Raw genomic sequence first — 21,369 nt, forward strand, 5'->3', positions numbered from 1 at the left:
GACCTTTTTATATACACAGGAAGTGAGGTTTTAGCCTCTAACTTAATTCCAAAATGATTATCTTCAGAGTTGTTTTTGTCATTTTGCTGATGTTTTTAATAAGAAAATGAAGTATAATAAGATAGCATATGATATAGTACAAATATTGCATATGATGAAATTTATGACACTACAAAACCAGAAAGAAGAAGCTGTCATTTCCTGTGATGCCTCAAGATGTTTATCACCTAGTGAACTCTAGGTTCACTTATTGAATTATGGGACACCAAGTAATGCAAACATATGCTTATAAAATTTACCTATAATGTGAGCATGAGATACTGAATATACAGTATAATTATAATTATGCAAATCTTCATGTCCATATAAGTATTATGTGCACAAAGTGAAATGATTGAGAGAAACATTTATTGTGTTAATGGCTTAGAATTGTTTTCACTGACTTTTTGGAAGTCTATCATTTTTAATGAACACATTTTACTCATGAGAAAATCACACTTTTGAATTTGAAAATATTCATGTGAAAAATTTATGCTTCCATTCTTTATAATTTTAATCATAAACCAATCATTTCTCTGAAAACCTCTTCTGCAAACTAGTTTAAAATTGCTTGATTTGCTAAATGTACTATGTCAACATTATAATTCATAAATTTACATAACTATTAGGTGTGAGTGAAAATAATAGTTTATTAAAAAATTAGGTCACCAAAAAAGATTCTGAAGTGATCATCTGATTCATTATGGAGCTTGTATGTGGAAAGGCAAAACTTTTGCTGATTTAGTAAATCAGCCAAGTAAATTTCCTTGGAAATTGTTCCATGAGAATGACAAATTCTCATATGATTCTCATCTGTATTAAATGAGAAGCCCTGGACTTTGCAAGGTAACAGAGAAGGCACACAATGCTTTGAATATAATCACAGTAGCCTCCTCGAATTATTTTGAGATGTAATTCCTGCTAAACCTTCCCTTTTAGAGACCTAAACAAAATTTATGTGTGACTTAGTTTATTACAGAATGAAAAAATTAATGTACAAAAGTGTAAAATAAACTATTTAAAGGAAATAAATGCTACAATGCAGAACTTTTCAACTCCTTAAATGGATTTCATATTCTGTTTGTGAGAAAAATTGGACCTGATGAATTTTTAGGCATATGATATTAGAAGAATTCTTTTGTTTTTCACCATCTTTGGCTCTCAGTAAGTATTGATGCTAAAACTGTAAAATTGGAGTGTTTTGGATACATTAAAATAAACAGAGGCTCTACCAGTAAATGCATCATTTTTTTATACCCTGAGTGATGTCAGCATTAGTGGAAAAATGATGGAATCAGAGTCTACAAGCAGTGTTCATTTCTTGAAAATAACATGGAAGACATTTTTTTAATGTTCAGGTTAGGAAAATATCATGCATTCTGAAATTAAGACTTACATGTGATGTGTACTCTTAATGCACCAGAGTAGAATATCCTGTAAGTCAAATTTATTTGTAATTAGACTTAACATATATTGCAAAGAAAAGAACAGTCCATGGTACATGGTAGTTGTTTTCTATCATTGTTCATTATGTGTTCTTCATTTTGCTCAGGTTTGCAGCACTAATCATCAACTGCCATATAATACTATGATGTTGTACAGAATCAAAGTATAAAACCCTAAAGTCAGCATATATTTACAGTGACCTCAGATTAGTAATTTGAAATTTCTGTATCCTATTCTACATCTAAATTTCGTGAGAAATAGTAGTAAATGTGGTTTAAAGCTTCATGGACATTAAATGTGTAAATGAAGGAAACATGGAACACTACCAGGTCTCTTCTAGTTATGAAAAATGTAACATTTTGTTTTCCAATATTTAAATGTCAGTGTGGGCCTACATCAATATTTGCCAACTAATTTTTGAGTCAGAGAGTAAAAATTTAATGTCAATGTTTAAAAACTAATTATAAAAATTAATACTATGCCATTTATATAAAACTTAAGTCATTTAAACTAAGTTTTGACTTTGATTTCTGAACAGTTAAGAATAGCACATTATAAATATGTGGAATAAAATGAAAAGAAAAGTGCTTGACTTCATCCTAATGGGGCTAACAGACTCTGAGGAGATCCAGCTGGTGCTCTCTGTGCTCTTTCTCCTGATAGACCTGGTCACTGTGCTGGGGAACTTAGGGATGATACCGATCATTTACCTGGATCTCCAGCTTCACACACTTATGTACTTTTTTCTCAGTCACCTGTCATTTCTAGACTTCTGTTACTCAAATGTCATCACTCCTAAAACCTTAAGGAACTTAGTAACTTCCAACAAGAATACTTCATTTGTGGGCTGCTTTATACAGATGTTCTTTTTTGTTCTATCTAGTGGTGAGGAATTTTTTCTTTTCTCCTCAGTGGCCTATAATCACTACCTAGCCATCTGCAATCCACTACACTCTCCATTTATTATGTCTACAAGGCTGTGCCATGCCCTCCTCACTGGGTCCTGTAGGATTGGCTTTATGGATTCCTTTGTCAATGTGATTTGATGAGTAGACTGCATTTTTGAAAGCCTCATATAATCCAACATTATTTCTGTGACACATTCCTAATTTTAGTACTATCCTGTGAGGATATATTTGATGTTGAAATGATGATAATCTTTCCTGCTGGTTCCACCCTAATATTGTCCCTTATCATAATATGTGGTTCCTATGTGTTTGTTCTCTGTACTGTTCTGAAAATTATTTCCACCTCAGGAAAGCAAAAAACCATCTCTACCTGTACCTCCCATCTCCTGGGAGCCACCATCTTTTATGACAGTGTGATGTTTACTTATCTAAAACCAAAGATGTCCTACTCCTTGGGAAAGGATCAAGTGGCTTCTGTTTTTCACATCATTTCCATCCCCATGCTTAATCCTCTCATTTATAATCATAGAAACAAAGAAGTAAAAAATTCTTTCATTAGAATTATGCAGAAGAGAGGGGAATCAAGGCAAATAAAATATTATTGATGTTAAATATTTATACTCATCTTTTTTTCATGTTGGGCATGCCCTTGATCTCTCTCTCTCTCTCTCAAAACAATTGAATCCTTTGCATATATTTCTCTGGAGCTGTCAAATCTCATGCAAACATAGTCTTAGACATAGCCAGGTTTTTGATTTTAGAAATCCATATCACAATTGAAAGTCTTGAAATATTAGTTAATATGTTTTAAGGGTAATTACTATTCAAAATGTGATAACTCATGGAAACTGAAATTTTAGATTTTATTATGACAAAGAGAGGTACTATAGCACAATTTGTATAATTTTCAAATCACTCTGTTTTTGATTCACAAACATAAAAATAGATAAAAAAGGAGACAATCAGGAGACTTCAAGATGGCGATTGAGACAGAACCACAGACCTCGTGAGCTCCTCAACCAGGGACCCTGCAGAGATGTTGGAGACATACTTGGTTGGGGTAAAGCACCAGAGAGAGCCAAAAATATGGCACTCTAAACCCTTAGATCATAGAAGGATTCTCCAGGCCACATCTAATAAAATAACAGCTGGCCTGCCAAGTCCCAACCCCGTAGGCCTGCAGAGCCAGTGCTCAGCTCCCCTGGACTCTCCTTCCCTGGGGCTGTGCTGAGCCACAGCTCCATGACTGATCCATGCACCAACACCACCAAGATCCACGCCCCTCAGGCTATGCCAGGCCCCAGACCTGCACTGTATCCATGCTCCATTGGGACCCCTGCCTCTTGGGCTGCACCGGATCCACACCACACCAAGACACCTGCCTATCAACCCCACACCCCTTAATCTTTTCTGCTCATCAGGTCCTTGTGGGATGACCAGATCCATGCCCTGCCTGGATCCCTGCTTCCTGGGCCGTTTTGGATCCACACTCCACCAGGACCCCAGCCTCTTGGGCTGTTTCTGATCCACGCCCCACTGAGACCCCCGCCTCTTAGTTTGCACTGCATCCATGTCCTGTGGGGACTCCTGCTCCTTAAGGCCCCCACTCCTCAAGCTCTGCTAGGCCCCAGCTCGGTGGTAGATGACCAGAGCCATGCCATGCTGGATCCCTGCACCTTGGGGCTGGGCACAAACTTGGAGTGAGACAACTGCATCCCTCAGCCCGCTGGTATCCCCACCCCTCGGGCAGACCCAGGCCCCAGCTCTAAGGCTTTCCAGATAACCACTCCACCAGGCTCCTGCTCAGTCCACCACTATAGAGCTTGAATTGTGCCTAAGAGACACACAGAAAGGACTGGATGCTAAAGGAGTAACATAATAACTAAGACTGCCTGCAATTTTACTGTTCCAGAATTGGTGATTTTTTTCTTTTCTTTTTTTTTTCTTCCCTTCTTTAAAGATTTGACTGCCTGGTTTGCTGTTTGATCACCCCACACCGCTCCCATTTGTTTCTTACTTTTTCCTCTCTTCTCTCTTCCTTTTATATTTCCTTCTCTTTCTTTTTTTTTTAATCCTTCTTTCTTGGTTTTGTTAGTATTAATATTGCAGCACAGCTAATACTAAATTACACATAGTCCAGGAACAGAAATGGTCCCTAGTGCAAATACGGAAACAAGAAAAAGGGATGAAAACCATTCTCCCCCCAAAAATAAAGTAGTAAAGGATTTAGAGTGAAATGAAGAAAGTGGATACCCAAATCCAGACTCCAGCAAAACAAAGATAAAATTATATCAAGGAACCCAATGAAGCCACAAGAACACTCTGAAAAAAGAAATCCTACAAGTAATTAATGGGAATTTCAAAGAGATGTTACTAGACATGGTCAACCAAAATGTACAGGAGGCATTCAAGAAATTCCAAGACAACAAAAATAAAGAATATGAGAAAACCCAGAAAAAAACAAATGAAATCATAGAAGCCCTAAATAAACACCAAACTGAAACTGAGACCACCATAAACAGAGATAAATGAATTAAAGATAAAAATTTACAATATTAAAGAGGAAGTAACCCACAATATGGAAAACCTCAGAAAAAAGAATGAAACAGAAATCCAAAACAAAATGGAAGGCTATTCCAGCAGAATAGAAAAAAAAGAAGACAGAATCTCAGAACTTGAAGATGAAATGAAAGCTAAAGGAAAAACTGAAGAACTGTTAGTTAAACAACTCAAGACCTGTGAAAAGAAAATTCAAGAACTCACTGACTTCATCAGAAGACCAAACCTGAGAATCATGGGCATTGAAGAAGAAGAGGTGTAAGCAAAAGGAATGCATAATATATTCAATAAAATAATACCCCTTTCACCAATAGATAGGCCATTCAAACAAAAAATCAATAAAAAAACTCAAGACCTAAATTATACCATAGATCAAATGGACCTAGCTGATATCACAGAATATTTCATTCAACTTCTGCACAATACACATCTTCTTAGCAGCCCATGGAAACTTCTACAAAATTGATCATATCTTAGGGCACAAAGCAAGACTCAACAAATATAAGAAAATAGAAATAATGCCATGTATTATATCTGACCACAGTGCATTAAAACTAGAAATCAACAACAAAAGCAGAAATAAAAAACATGCAAACAACTGGAAGCTGAACATCATTTGCTCAATGATGAATGGGTCATCGATGAAATAAAAGAGAAAATTAAAGATTCATGGAAGTTAATGAAAATGAAAACACAACCTACCAGAATCTATGGAACACAGCAAAGGTGGTCCAAAGAGGAAATTTTATAGCCATGAGTGCATATATTAAAAGGACAGAAAGATCTCAAATCAATGACCTAATACTAGAGCTCAAACTCCCAGAAAAACAAGAACAAGTAAATCTTAAAACAAGCAGAAGGAAAGAAATAATTAAAATAAGTGCTGAAATCAATGAAATAGAAACAAAAAAATACAAAAAAATCAATGAAACAAAAACCTGGATTTTGAAAAAATAAATAAGACTGACAGACCTTTGGCAAATCTGACTAAAATGAGGAAAGAAATAACCCAAACAAGAAATGCAAAGGGGGAGATAACAACAAACACTACAGAAATCAAGGAAATCATCAGAGACTACTTTGAGGGCTTATAGTATAACAAATTTGACAATCTTGAATAAATGGACAGATTTCTGGAAACTTACAACCACACAAAGCTAAACCAAGAGGATATTAATCACCTGAATAGATTTATAACACAAAAAGAAATTGAAGCAGCAATAAAGAACCTCCCACAAAAGAAAAGTCCAGGATCTGATAGATTTATGGCTGAATTCCATCAGACATTTAAGGGAGAACTAATACCAACTCTCCTTAAACTGTTCCATGAAATAGGAAAGGAAGGAACATTGCTTACAGAAACAAACTGAGAAGGAATACATGGAAATGTTTCCATTCACAATAGCCTCAAAAACAAAAATCAAATATCTATGAGTTAATTTAACAAAGGATGTGAATGACCTCTACACGGAGAATAACAAATCCACGAAGAAAGAGATTGAAGAAGAATACGGTAGGATCAATGTAGTAACAATGGCTATACCACCAAAAGCAGTTTACATGTTTAATGCAATTTCCATCAAAATCCCAAAGACTTTCATCACAGAGATGGAAAAATCTACCCAAATGTTCATTTGGAAACACAAGAGATGCAAATAGCCAAGGCAACACTCAGCAAAAAGAGCAATGCTGGAGGTATCATAATACCTGACTTCAAACTATATTACAAAGCAATAGCAATAAAAACAGCATGGTACTGGCAAAAAAATAGACATGAAGACCAGTGGAACAGAATAGAGGACCCAGATATGAATCCACAAAACTATACCCGCCTCATTTTTGACAAAGGTGCCAAAAACATACGATGGAGAAAAGACAGCCTCTTCAACAAAAGTTGCTGGGAAAAGTGGTTACCTGTCTGCAAGAAACTGAAACTAGATCCATTTCTATCACCCTGCACTAGCATCACCTCAAAATGGACCAAGGACCTATATATCATACCTGAAACTCTGAAATTACTACAGGAAGGAGCAGAAAACCCTCTGGAACTAATAGGCATAGGCAAAGACTTCCTCAATAGAACCCCAGCAGCCCAGCAACTAATAGAAAGGATGGACAAATGGGACTTCATAAAATTAAAAAGCTACTGTAGAACAAAAGAAATGGTCTGTAAACTGAAGAGACCACCCACAGAGTGGGAGAAAATATTCACCAGCTATACATCAGACAAGGGACTGATAACCAGAATATACAGGGAACTTAAGAAACTATGCTCTCTTAAATTCAATGAACCAATTAAAAAATGGGCAACTGAACTGAACAGAAGTTTCTCAAAAGAGGAAATTCTAATGGCAAAAAAGCACATGAGAAAATGTTCACCATCTCTAGCCCTAAAGGAAATGCAAATCAAAACAGCACTAAGATTCCACCTCACTGCTGTTAGAATAGCCATCATCAAAAACACCACCACCACCAAGTGTTGACAAGGATGTGGGAAAAAAAGGAACACTTGTACACTGCTGGTGGAAATGCAAACTGGTTCAACCACTCTGGAAAAAAAACTTGGAGGCTTCTTAAAAATCTAAACATAGACCTGCCATATGATCCAGCAATCCCACTCCTGGGGATATACCCAAAGGAATGCAACACAGGTTACTCTAGAGGCACCTGCACACCAATGTTTATTGCAGCGCTATTTATAATAGCCAAGTTATGGAAGCAACCAAGATGACCCACTACTGATGAATGGTTCAGAAAAATGTGGTATTTGTACACAATAGAATTTTACTCAGCCATGAAGAAGAATGAAATCTGCAGATAAATGGATGGAACTGGAGAACATCATTCTGAGTGAGGTTAGCCAGTCTCAGAAGACCAAAAATCATGTGTTCTCCCTCATATGTGGACTCAGATCTAGGGCAAATGCAGCAATATGGTTAGACTTGGAACAGATGACAAGAGGAGAGCACATACAGGAGATATAAGAATAGGTAGAAAATCCAAAACATGAAAGTGTTTGATGTCCCCACTCCAGGGGAGCTAATACAGAAAGCTTAAAGTGACAGATGTTAGCATGAGAAGCAGATCAGTTAGAGATGAATTAACGTGGGTCATAACACATGTGTACACACAAGCAATGCCAGGAATATTTCTGTATAGGTATCCTCAATTCAACTAACAAAAATTTTTTTTTCCTTATTAGGCTTGTGTCTTTTCTTCAATAAAATTAGTGATAAAGGCAGAACAGAACCTGCCTGGAACTGAGTGGGGAGGGGGACAAGGGAGAGAAATTACCCAAACAATGTATGCACATGTGAATAAATGAATAATTTTTTTAAAAGGAGACAATCAGCAATTACCCAAATTGCTTTTTGAATAAACTCTTTTATCTTATTTTGTTGAAGGAAAATGGTGTATCCTATGTTTGAGTCCATTTTTTTATTAATGAAGAGGAGCAATGTAAAAATTGGAGACAGTTTTGTACATTTTTACAAGTGAATAATTATGACTATATGTCCTTATATAATATATGCAAACAGTGATTCTGTCATTTCCTATGTTCTCTTTTGTACCTTTCTACATTCACTTAACAGTTTGATAATTGGCAATCTCTTTGCTAATGATGGTTGTGAAGTAAATGTGTTCTCAAAATATGAATTAAATCAAGACTCTCATCTTCCAGTGCTTTGGCCCTAAATAAAATTATTATCCCCAACTTTCTTAATCTATTTCAAAATTTTGCCTCATTCATTATTAATAACATATATTATTACTTTTTTAGCATTTGTATCTGTGTGGTATAGGAACTATATTTGTTGGCATTTTACCTTTTTTGAAATTAGAAAAAAGATTTAGCATATCCATCTTATCTGAGCAATTTTAATGCTTCTGATAGATGATTTTGAGTCATCTTGATGCTGTAAATTCCTTATGTGCCATGAAATATTTGTGGGCACATTTTTATAACATTTGCTTTTATCTCATTTGCATTTATGTCTGTTTCTATGTTACAGAAAATTTATTCTATTTGTGTTAGCAAAATGGTCAATGACATCAATAACTTTGCATTCTGTTTTAAGTTGAGAAAATTCTTAAATTTTAATTAAAATAAGACTTCTTTTCTTTTTCATAATATAGACTCAAAAGCATTTATATACCACTACTAAATAATTACATTGGCCATATGAAAATTTAAACTATTTATGTTTGCCATATAATTTCAATATTACATCACCACATATTATATTTTACATAAGATGCTGTCTGAAATAACTTAAATTATCCTTTAGCTCATGGCACCATGTCAAATGCAATGTAATACAAATATGATTGTAAAAAAAAGACTGCAATGCACAATGTCAAAGTATGAATATTTTTGCTTTGAAAAATTGATGGAAAAATAGTAATTGTAATAAAACACATTGTTTGGCACTTCCCATGCTTCAGACAACATATAAAAGACTTTACATATATAATTAATATATTTTAGGTTTACAAAATTACTGGCATTTGGGGCAATAGCAATAAAAAAGCTTTAATCTAATATAATTTAATGTAATTATTTTTATGTGTTTAAAGAAAGCCTTACAAATTTTATTGAATTTTTTAATTTAATACATCTTACATCTTTTCAATCAGTATGTTGATTGTATGCATAGAATAAAGTTGAACTCTAATTCAACACTTTATCAACATCCACAAACTATTACTTCAGTTTTTTTGCTTGTTTTTGATTTTGCTTTTTTTCATGTTTGTTAGAAATATTTATTATGCAGTGGGAATTAATTTTGCCAATTTTGAATAACCTTCCATTTTACATTCTTTAGATCTACCACACCCATCTCCCCAACACAACTCCTTCCCCACTCCATTTAAAAGAATTACAAGAGGCTTCTTTATGAGTTCTATTTCGTATATGTATATGAAGCCAATCAATCGTATTCCCTCACTTTCATCACCTCCATTCACCCTCACCCCACCCATAAGTACCCCTCCCACACACATGTACCTATTTTATAGTCCTGACTTTCACTTTTAACTTCAAAGTCAAAGTTCTAAGGAGTTACTGAATGTATCATAGCTTCAAGTATACTTTATTTTGGTCAGTTCAACCCCCACTGACTAAATTACTGATTCAGCTGTCTAACTCAATATTCTCCTCATGAAATTAAACTCAAGTAGTGCAAATATAAAGCATAGCATCTAACAGTACAGTATAATCTCCATTATTGAACATAGTTGTAGTGTGAAGTAGTCAATTCAATTTTTTATTTTAAAAACTTACAAGATTTTTTATCTCAGGATGTGCAAAATGCCAAAGCTTTGTTACTGCCAACTGATGGAAATGATATTGCTCTCCTTCCTTATCTCTAGGAACTCATCCTTTACACCCGTCATGCACACTTAGATTTTGCTGCATGAATTTCCTACTACTCTCAAAAAATAATCCTGATATTGTCTGGAAAGATTCAATTTCTTTCTTTCCTGAAACTTCATACAAGTAACTACATGTTTTTTTTTTTATTCTTTTCTTAACAAGTGCATTCCTTACCACTCTATTTAAAATTGTATCCCTCCATTATACTGCATTAATATTTCACAGTAGGTATAACTACCTGTTGTTTTACATGTATTGCACTTGCCTTTTGTTTTTTGTGTCTTTACCAATGGTTATGGAACTATGAGCACAAGATTTTTTCCAGTCTAGAATAGCACCTGCATAAGTCTATTTGGTTGCTTCAATTTATAGAAAATGAAACTGCAACACAGAGAGATTAAATAACTTATCCATGGTCACACAACTAAAGAACAAACACACATTTGAACTCAGAGAGACTTGCCCAAGAGCCCCCATTACTCATGGGCATCCTATTATATGAAAATTTTTGAGAGTATCTTATTATAGTCAGGTTGTTTCCCTTTTGCATCAAAGAAAACATAAACTAAAAATATCAGAAATGATTGGTAAGTGTACATTTCTTCAAATATTATCTAGAGCTCTAGAGGTGATGTAGACAGCTAGTATGATTTTGGCAGTAGCAAATCTTCTCAAACATTCAGATAGTCTAACATATAGAATAATGAACTTGGTAATAGACTACACAACATGAATCCTGGGTGGAAAAGTGTATTAGTTAGGATACAGATTACTCTAGTGGTAAAAAGGATACAACAATAGACTGACTCTGCAAGAAGAAAAATATTCTTACATATAGCCTCATTCTCATTGCTCCTGTACTGAATAAAGTGTGTGGATCACTATTCTTCACAGGAATATCCAGGGTCTCAGGAGCTTCTATGTTATTGCTCTGCAATCTCCCATATTTTGCCCTCTTGTATATGCTTGAAAAGAAGTTCATCCAATATGAGGTAAAGGTCTGCATTCCACTTTGATGAAAAAGCAAGATTTCTACACTTGAAAAATTTTTCAAAACTTTCATATGGATGATCTTCATTAAATAAGCAATCAATTATAGGACTACTCTGATTACCTATCTTCTGATTTATGCTCATTTAATAATTAAATTTATTAGCAAATTGTGTTTATAATATTTTTATTTTTAATATTATGTGGGAACTGAGGCAGGATAGATGAGAGAAAATGAGGCATGGGGAAGAGCAGTCCAGAATTCAGATATAATCATTATATTAATGAATAGATTGATGAAAAGCACACAGGCACTACTTTCTATTTTTCACAATACTTTTTAAGCTGCAATATACAGTTTTGTTTTGTTTTTTTAAAAAAGCTCTTTCTTTCTCGCACCTTGTCAACTTTCACAAATGATTACTGGAAGCAGAGCAAGAATATCTTAAATAATGACCCTTATCCTGGGAAAAACTTTCAAAATGTCTCCTTGTATCACAGAAGTGTTTGCAAATAAGAAAAAAAAAACATCTTACGAGGGACACCTGACTAAAAATGAACACCTGATAATACCCATCATTTTTATAGTGTTTATTCATTTACTCATATGTGTATACATTGTTTGGACCATCTCTCCCATCGGTCCTCCTCCTCATTTCCCCTCACTTCCAGGCAGAACCTGTTCTGCTCTCTTCTCCAATTTTGTTGAAGAGAAATATAAGCAATAATAAGAAAGACATAGCATTTTTGCTAGCTTGAGATAAAAATAGATATACAGAGAGATTCCTAGCATTGCTTCCATGCACGTGTATATTACAACCCGAATTGGTTCATCTCTACCAGACCTCTTCACTACTTCCTGGTAACCTTCCCATAGTGGCTTCTATCAGTTTAAGATTACTTTATTAGTTCCTGTACAGTGGCTACACCAAACACTTGCAAGTTTTAGGTTTCCCTTCCTATTCCTCCTGTATGTGTTCTCCCCTTAGCATGTGACCATATCCAATAATATTACTGCAGTTGTTTTAGGCCTATAATCAGCATATAAATTAGAACATATGATTTTTGAATTTCTGAGCCTGGCTAACTTCTCTTAAGATGTTGTTCTCCACTTCCATCCATTTACTCACAAATGACAAAATTTCATTCTTCTTTGTGGGTGAGTAAAATTCCATTGTGTATAAATACCACATTTTCTTAGTCCATTTGTCAGTAGTGGGGCATCTTGGCTGTTTCCATAATGTGACTATTGTGAATAGTGCTGCAGTACACATGGGTGTGCAGGTGCCTCTGGAGTAACCGGAGTTGCATTCCTTTGGCTATATGCTTAGGAGTGGTATTGCTGGATCATATGGCAGACCTATGTTTAGTTTTTTAAGAAGCCTCCATATTGTTTTCCAAAGTGGTTGTACTAGCTTACATTGCCACCAGAAGTGCATGAGGGTTCCTTTTTCCATGCATCCTGCCAACATTTGTTGTTGGTGGTATTCTTGATACTAGCTATTCTAACTAACAGTAGTGAGGTTGAATCTTACTATGGCTTTGATTTGCATTTCCTGTATGGCCAGGGATGGTGAGCATTTTTTCATGTGTTTTTTGCCTTTCGGATTTCTTCTTTTAACAAAGTTCTGTTTAGTTCAGTTGCCCACTTCTTTATTGGTTCATTGATTTTCTGGGAATTTAGTTTTCGAGCTCCCTATATACTCTGGTTATCAGGCCTTTGTCTGATATATAGGCAGAGAATATTTTCTCCCACTCTGTGGGTGGTTTCTTCAGTTAAGAGACCATTTCTTTTGTTGTGCAGAAGCTTTTCAATTTCATGCAGTTCCATTTTTCCATCATTTCTCCTAGTTTCTGGGATGATAGAGTTGTATTGAGGAAGTCCTTTCTTGTACCTATTGCTTCCAGAATATTCCCTGCTCTTTCCTGTGCTAACGTCATAATTTCTGGTTAGATATTAAGATCCTTGATCTACTTTAAGTTGATACTAGTACAGGGTATAGACATGAATCTAGACTCAGTTTTCCACAGGCAAATAACCACTTTTCCCAGCAACATTTGTTAAAGAAGCTGTCTATTCTCCATTGTATGTTTTTGGTGGCTTTGTCAAAAATAAAGTGGGCATAGGTGTGTGGATTTGTTTCTAAGTCTTCTGTTCCACTGGTCTACATATCTGTTTTTGGCCAGTACCAGGCTGTTTTATTGATATGGCTCTGTAGTATAGCTTGAAGTCAAATACACATCCTTTGTTTAAGGAGATGATCAAGGAAAACAGACATCTGTATCACAGAGACTCAAATTTAGAAAACTGAACAGACATAGTATCTCTAGGCCTGATTGATAATGTCAAAACAGTGTACCCACAAAATTGATTGAATGTACAAGGTGTCCAAAACAAAGTGGAACACCCACCCTAGGGTACATTAAAGCCAAATACCAATCCACTTGTTCTCCATAAGTACCATTAATGTTAGAGCACTCAGTGTGCTTCTTATCAAATGTGCCCACACCTGGGTGTCTTTATTTTCATGTTTGCAGATCCTTTCTTAAACTTTGTGGACTCTACTGAGGGGCTTATTGGAGGAATTATTTGTCTCTGATTCATTCATGTGATTGTGTATGTCTATGTTTATTTCCCATATTACACTGGACACTTTTTTGTAGTTTCCTACTATCTTTTCTTGATGTTTACCCTCTCAACTAGAAATTTATTTAAGCAATTGCAATAGCTTTAGTAAACGATGATGAGGAATATGTGTATGTAAGCCTGTTGATTATTTAAGATATTATTATGAGCACTCTGTATAGTCTTAGAGAAGTCACTAAGAGTAATGTAAACGCTGTCATTTCAGGACTCTTTGCTTTTTCCAACTTCCCACATCTTCCTGTTATTCATACATGCTTGCAGTGTGGCCAAATCTTCCTCATGCCATTTGCTGAAAGTCAAAAAGTTCAAGGGTTTCTTTGTGATCTTATCATTCCTTGGAATTCAGATTGCTATAATGCACGCAAACTCAAGTCTTGCATAGACTCACAGAAAAGAGAAATTGCAAGATATATGAGTGAAGTAGATAGTATGAAGGCATAGGAATAAGGTGAGAGAAGCCAGGTGCTCATAGTTCACACCTGTAGTCATAACTATTCAGAAGGCAGAGATCAGGATGTTTCCAGTTTGAAGCCAGCCTGGGCTAGTGGAGTGGCTCACTGTGTAGGCCCTTAATTGAAGCCCCAGTACCACAAAAAAAAGAAAGGAACAGTGAGAGACACACAATAAAATAAGTACAAAGAAAGATATTTTTAAAAAGAAAGTAATGCAAAGCCAAAGGAAAGTAACAATAACACAAATCCACCAATGAATTATCATTCTTTAGGAGAAAAGCATGAATTCTACTCTCTGTCGTCTTGTCATTTAACATTTACTGTGTGTGAGAAACAACGTCTTATGTCTTTGAGTTTCTTGGTTTTATAAGATAAACTCTTAATAGAATGATAGCCTGTGCTGGGTCTCTTAAAATCAGATTGTTTTATTTTTAGAGGCACTTTGAATATATTTCCTCTAAAAAATATATATTCTGTCAAATACTTACTTGTTCCAGTAGAGATTGTGGCTCCTTTTTGCTTAATGGAGCAGAAAACAAAATCAAAGACTTAATTACTAAAAATTATTATTTTTAATCTCAATCACACATTTACAATTTAACTCCTTGATTTTTATTGTGGGGCTTCAAATGGAACCAAAGGTCTCACTCATACTAAGCTACTGATACACCACTGGGCTACTCAAGTATTAACTCAAAGGAATGTTGTTTTGATTGCTATAATCTGCTGAGATTTTTCTGGTACAGTTACAGGATGATCACCCCCTTGGGAAATGATGGAAAATCTTTAAAAGTAAATATTTAGTCATGATCCTTTATATACAGAAATCTTGGAACAATTGTAAATAGACTATAATAAATGAAATAGGAATATAAATTTAAGTAGAAAACATAGTTTTTAACTTGGGCCTTGGTTACCATGTCTAAAATTTTTCAATAACAAGCAAAAGAACATGACTCACAGATCTAGGACAATAAGGGAACTAGGGACTGAATCATGACTTGGAAATCGGGGACAAGAATCACAGCATCAAAACAGGTCAGTTTTCAAATCTTGGAGAAGTCATGTATAGTAGCCTTTTGTAAGGTATCCTTTAAAATATATTTTTATTTATTTTCTTCATACTTGTGTGTACTCCTAACAAACATTGTTGCCTGTTATCATTGTATTTTCTGGAAATTCACATAAATCTGATCCATTTCTACTAAAATGTTGGATAAAGAAAATATCGGATAGTGGAAAGGAAAAACTTTATTAATGAAAGAAAAATCTATGCATGAGCTAAGCAGGTGTAATGCAGATAGTAATGTCTGGTTTGATCTGAGTATGTGAACAGATGAGACAATTGCAGTAACATCTGGAAGCAGAGAGATTGAAGAAGGAACAATTAAATTCATAGTGAGTCCCAGAGACTAATGACCAAAGTGAAGAATTCTGAACTCAGAGAATCCAGAGGAAATTATTTGCACATAACCATTGTAAATCAAGTTACAAAATGCTCTGAAGGCAGAAATGTGGGTGTATCATTGATTATTTAACGCACATATGCTTGAAGATACTCAATGGTATGTAAATGATGCAATACATTGGCATTTATGATACACTGTATTACAGGAATGGATAATGCTTTGTGTGAAATCTTTAAGGAATATAAGCACTTTTAATTAAAAGCAAGAATTTTTCCTTGTTTTCTAGCCATAAAGATATAGACTTACAAACATGAGTATTAAAATCTACTCAACTTATAAAATGAACTTCATTTATAAATGTTGCTCTTAAATAATTTTCTCATCGTCTCCTTTTACATCTTTGTTCCTCAAACTATAGATGATGGTATTCAACACTGGAATCACAATGGCATAAAATGTTGACACTATCATGTCATGCTCCAAGGCATAACTGGAACTAGGTCTTACATACATGAAGAGAATTGTTCCATAATATATGGATACTCCAGTTAAGTGAGATCCACACATAGAGAAAACTTTTTGTCTCCCTTCATCAGAACACATTCTCAGAATGGCCAACAGGATAAAGCCATAGGAGACCAGAACAATCAAGACAGTGACTATTTCAATAGGACCCATGAAGCAGAAGAGGAGAAGCTGATTCATTTGAGTATCAGAACAAGAAACAGCAAGAAGTGGAGGAATATCACAGAACACACGCTTGATTTCATTGGATCCACAGAAGGACAGGGTAAATGTGCCACTGTGTGTAGAGTAGCATGTAGAGTGCCACCAACATAGGAAGCAATGATGAGTGGCACATAGACCCTGGGTGACGTGCTCACTGAATACAGAACAGGGTTGTAGATGGCTACATATCAGTATATGCTATTGCAGCCAACAGAAAGCATTCTGTGCTTCCAAAAGTAACAAGGAGAAACATCTGTGATATACAACCAGAATATGTAATGGATTTATTCATTGCCAGGAAATTGACCAACATTTCTGAGGTAACAGTTGGAAAATATCAGGTATCCAAGAATGATAAAACACTCAGAAAATAATACATGGGGTTGTGAAGCCAGGAATCCCAAGTGACCAGGACAACCAGTCCCAGGTTTCCTATCACAATGAAGATAAAGATGGCAAGAAATAGTAAATATAAGATGACTTGCAGGTCAAAATCATGTGAAGCCCATCAGTATAAACATATGGAAGTCAGTTACATTGTACAACTGAATCCTGTTTAATTCCATATCTGATTAAATACCTGACAATTCCATTATCAGAGGTTTTAAAGGCAATACCTTGTGAATATAGAGCCCACCAAGTTAAGTCATCGTGTTCCATTTTATAAAGGCAAAATGAAAGCATGGCCATTGGGGGATCAGCAGTGATGAAGGCATTGAATCCAAGTAGATGTATTTCACTGTTAATAAATACCAGCAGAAGCAGCTAGGTTTCAAATGCAAGTTCACTGTCCTACTCAGTGGTATATCAGATCTCCAGCCATACATCATAACTTGGTTCCCAGGAACCCAAACATCTTTATCTTCCAGAATATTTCATATTGGAACAATATCTTGATCATATACTGGATGGACATGTTGAACAAGTAGCAACTATTCTAGGCTCATCAGACATTTTTTGGCATATGGTGGAGAACTATCTAATAAAAATTCATGGGCCTTCTAATTCAGTAGAAATTCTAGGTGTCAAGAGTTATGGAGTATATTGCAAGATCCTTTCTATATTGAGGAACACTTTCATTAAGCCTAGGAGGGTACAAAATACTTAATGGGACTATTTGTTCTTTAGAGACAGGAGATCAAAGTCCTTGAGATGTCGGAGGTGAACAGGGATACTGTTTGGATCATTTTTCAATCCCCCTATATGTGCCTTGAAGATTTTGTATCAGGGCCTGCTCATCATCTATTGATGAACAATCTTTAGAGAAATAGTTTACAGATTGTGGTGGACTTTAATAAATACTCAATGTTTAGCAAAGAACTACCAAGCTTCCACAAGACTTCAGCTTTCCATGGAAAATAAATATTTTCTAATGTCAAATTTTGGTATGTCCAGAAGTACCCCCTCACTGAATCAAAGATGTATGATGAAGAAAGGGCCTTAGCATGCTCCAAAGGCCCAGAAAATTTACATGAACTGTCCAAAGACACCATGGTTCACAGTCCTTTCAGATTGCATTCTCTTTCTCAGTCCCATAGGGAGCTCTCTACCATGTATTAATTAATAGGCTAAAAAATGCCTCCATACTGGTTTATAGATGTTTTTGCATGACATGCAGTCATTACCCAAAAGTGAACAGCTGTATCACTGAAGCTCCTTATCAGAGTGCACAAGCTGTGGAGATATGGTTTCCTCCATTTTGATAGCCCCTTTGTCCAGGAGGAGAATTGACACAAGGCTTGAACTAATGCAGAGACCTTCCACTATGGTAGTGCTTAGTGTAGCCATGGATGCATTGCCACACCTAAGACCTGTGGTCTCTAGAGTCATCAGTGTGCTGCATCATCCTGGGAAATGCACAGTCAAAGGCACAATACTTCAATGCATGAGAGCTGACATAGGCATTTTGGCCAGCAACACCATGCATGAAGGCAGGCATATGGCTATTGGGTCCCAATACCTTGCCCCAATTTTGTCAGTAGGACAGATGTAAAGTCAGGAAAGATCGCTCTCCAGTCTTAAGATTGAATGTTGTTTGGCTATTAAGTCTTAAGGTTAGGCCCTGTTACTCCTTTCATAGTTCTGTTTTTTACCTTTGTGATAGGAATGGTTGTTCTGTGTCTACTTTGCCTCTGTGTTTTACAACCAAAACAACTCATTTGATTGCCTAGGCTAATTGCTGAAGTTAAATTTATCTCAGGATGAATCTGTCTTGCATCTCATGCCTATCTAATTTTAATGAATCTGGAATTTAGAACTTTGAGTTGATGTTGGAATACGCAAAGACTATCTGAAACTATTGTGATGGAATATATTTTTCTATGAGAAGAACATAGGTCAGGTGAAATGGCTTGGATGTATTTAACAAAATTCAGATGCTGTCATTGTGATAGTGGGGTCTTTAGAGGTAGTTACCAAAAAGATTCTTTTCTTATTAGTGAGACTAAGGTCTTTATGAAAGAGGCTTGAAGCATTTGGAATGCTCACTCTCTTGTCTTTCCACTTTTTACCACATGAGGACTCAGTAGAAAGACTCCTGCCAGAGATTAAATACTGGTATTGTAATCAGGGGTTTCCCAGCTTTCAGAACTGAGACAAAGTGAATTACTATTCTGCTGTTTATAAATTACACAGTCTCACCTGGCTAGATATATAGATTAGTGGTACAGCACTTTTCTAGCATGCATGAAGTTTTGGTTCTGAACCCCAGCATGGCAAAACTAATTATAATCAAATCACAATCATTAAAATACTTAGTCACAGATATTCAGTTATGGTAGCTCACAACAGACTATGACACACAGGATTTATTGATTTATATCAAATTACTTAAATATTGTTAACTTGACATTTAAGTTTTAGGATATCAAGAAGAATAGATATCAATTAAGGATTTCACATTTTCTTTTGCAGAAAGAGGGCTAGGAGATTTTTGGCTGTAATTAGAGTAGAATGTCATATTCATCAGAAGTATGACACTATTTTCTTCATTTGGAAATCAAATATGGTTTAAGTATATCCATATGAATGTTAGTTTACAGGGGTTAGATTTGTAATGACTGATTTTAATGTGTCAACTCAAACTGGTCATGGGTATTCATGTTTGGGAAAAATTAATCTGTGTGTAGCTGTGAAGATGATTTGAATAACATAAATATTGAGGTTGGTGGAATTTGAGTTGTCCAACACACTGTAGATGAGGATCAAGCAATCATCTGAAGGACAGAATGGAGCAAAAGATCAGCCTCTTTAGAGCAAGAGCCAATGCCCCAGCAGCATGCCTTTGAACTTTGTTCATATCAGCGACTCTCCCTCCTCTCTAACTCACTGCCTTTAGGCTAGAAATAACTTGTCAGTTCTGCCTGTTCACCAGTCTACTGACTATCTGAGGAATGTAGAATTAGCAGCTACTATATTCACAACATCCAGTTCCTTATAATAAATATTTTTCCTCTCTGTATAATAAAAACTCTGTTTCTCTTTAGAATCTGATCTAATATATCCTTCATGCTTCCTTGAGGCTTCTGATTTTTTGGTACCTATAGTTTCACTAGAAATGAATTCATAATATTGGGTGGTCAGTAAAGAGATGACACAACTCAGAAGCCACTGGACAAAGCAAAATGTACTTCTTCAAAACAGTGTGCAATCAACAAAGAGTGCAGTAAGTAAGCACACTGGGCAGGAAGTCCTCTCAGATTTTATCTCAAACATAACACTGTTCTCCTACCTGGATTGCGGAGTTTCAGGTTCACAGTCTACACATTTGGGTAATTTGAATGCTGACAGATCAGGTAAAGAGCCTTAGAGGCAAGAAGTTTAAAGGGTCAGTAAAACAATAGCTGTTTCAGGTCATAAACGTCAGAACCAGGACATCTGTGAAGATCAGAACTTGTTCAGCTACGAAAAACAGATCTTTGTTCATAACCAACTTCTTATGAAGTCAAGTGGACCTCATAAAGCATATGGGAAACAAGTTAGGGAGACTAACATCTGTAACGGTAGCAGTTATTGATTAAACTCTTTGACAGAAAAGACCCAACCTAAGTTCATTCGTACAGTTTGATGTTTATTTTTAGAAATGTTTGGCTGTTATATTTTCAAATACTTCTACTGGAGTCTCTCTTTTAGTCTTCTTATGAAAATCAGATTACATGTTCATGAGACAGATTTTTTTTTGTAAAACTATTGGGGATATATTTATTTCTGCTTTGTTACCATTAAATTAATTGCTCTGATTTTCTTATCTTCAAGTTCATTGATAAAATGAATCATCATATAATTACTTTCATCATCATATAATTACTGATGATCCCATAGAAGGAAAACTTTTTCCTTAAATATTGTAAGTGTGAAAATGTGTTTTTATTTCTAGAATTTCATTGCATAATTCCTCATAGTTTCCATTTTTCTAATGGAAAAATTGATAATTTATACATGTTGGTTTTCCTGTATAGTTGAACTTTCATGCCAGTACTTTTGAAGGGTCTATAGTCACAGACTACCAGAAACACCTCAATTTATAAAAGCAGATTTTGTAATTTTTATAAGGATTCAGTAAAGGTATGCAGAAAAGACTTTGAGAAAGAATGTATATCCTTTCATTGTAGGGATCTCAGCTTTTTCCAGTAGTTCTTGGTCAGTTTATTTATTTATTTAGTTAATTTATTTTACTTTTTTGTCACCAATTCACAATGCAGAACAATCATGGCTGAGGTGAACATAGCATAGGTATACTTTGCCTCCAATTTCTAAACAGTCAGTGTAAGAACAGAGTCTGAGATAATACCAGGAAGCCTCCATGGTCAGTTTT

The 21,369-nt window shown here is 35.4% G+C and overlaps 3 pseudogenes; 1 reads left to right on the forward strand and 2 right to left on the reverse strand.

Annotated features, from left to right (window-relative positions):
* The first annotated feature begins 2,045 nt into the window (after positions 1-2,045).
* On the forward strand, positions 2,046-2,998 carry LOC109676757 (olfactory receptor 8H1-like; annotated as a pseudogene).
* Positions 2,999-16,193: 13,195 nt separating this feature from the next.
* Positions 16,194-17,122, reverse strand: LOC109702176 (olfactory receptor 5T9-like; annotated as a pseudogene).
* Positions 17,123-21,232: 4,110 nt separating this feature from the next.
* Positions 21,233-21,354, reverse strand: LOC141416698 (small nucleolar RNA SNORA51; annotated as a pseudogene).
* Positions 21,355-21,369: the final 15 nt, after the last annotated feature.

Source organism: Castor canadensis, chromosome 1 (assembly GCF_047511655.1).
Source record: "Castor canadensis chromosome 1, mCasCan1.hap1v2, whole genome shotgun sequence".
Taxonomy (NCBI): domain Eukaryota; kingdom Metazoa; phylum Chordata; class Mammalia; order Rodentia; family Castoridae; genus Castor; species Castor canadensis.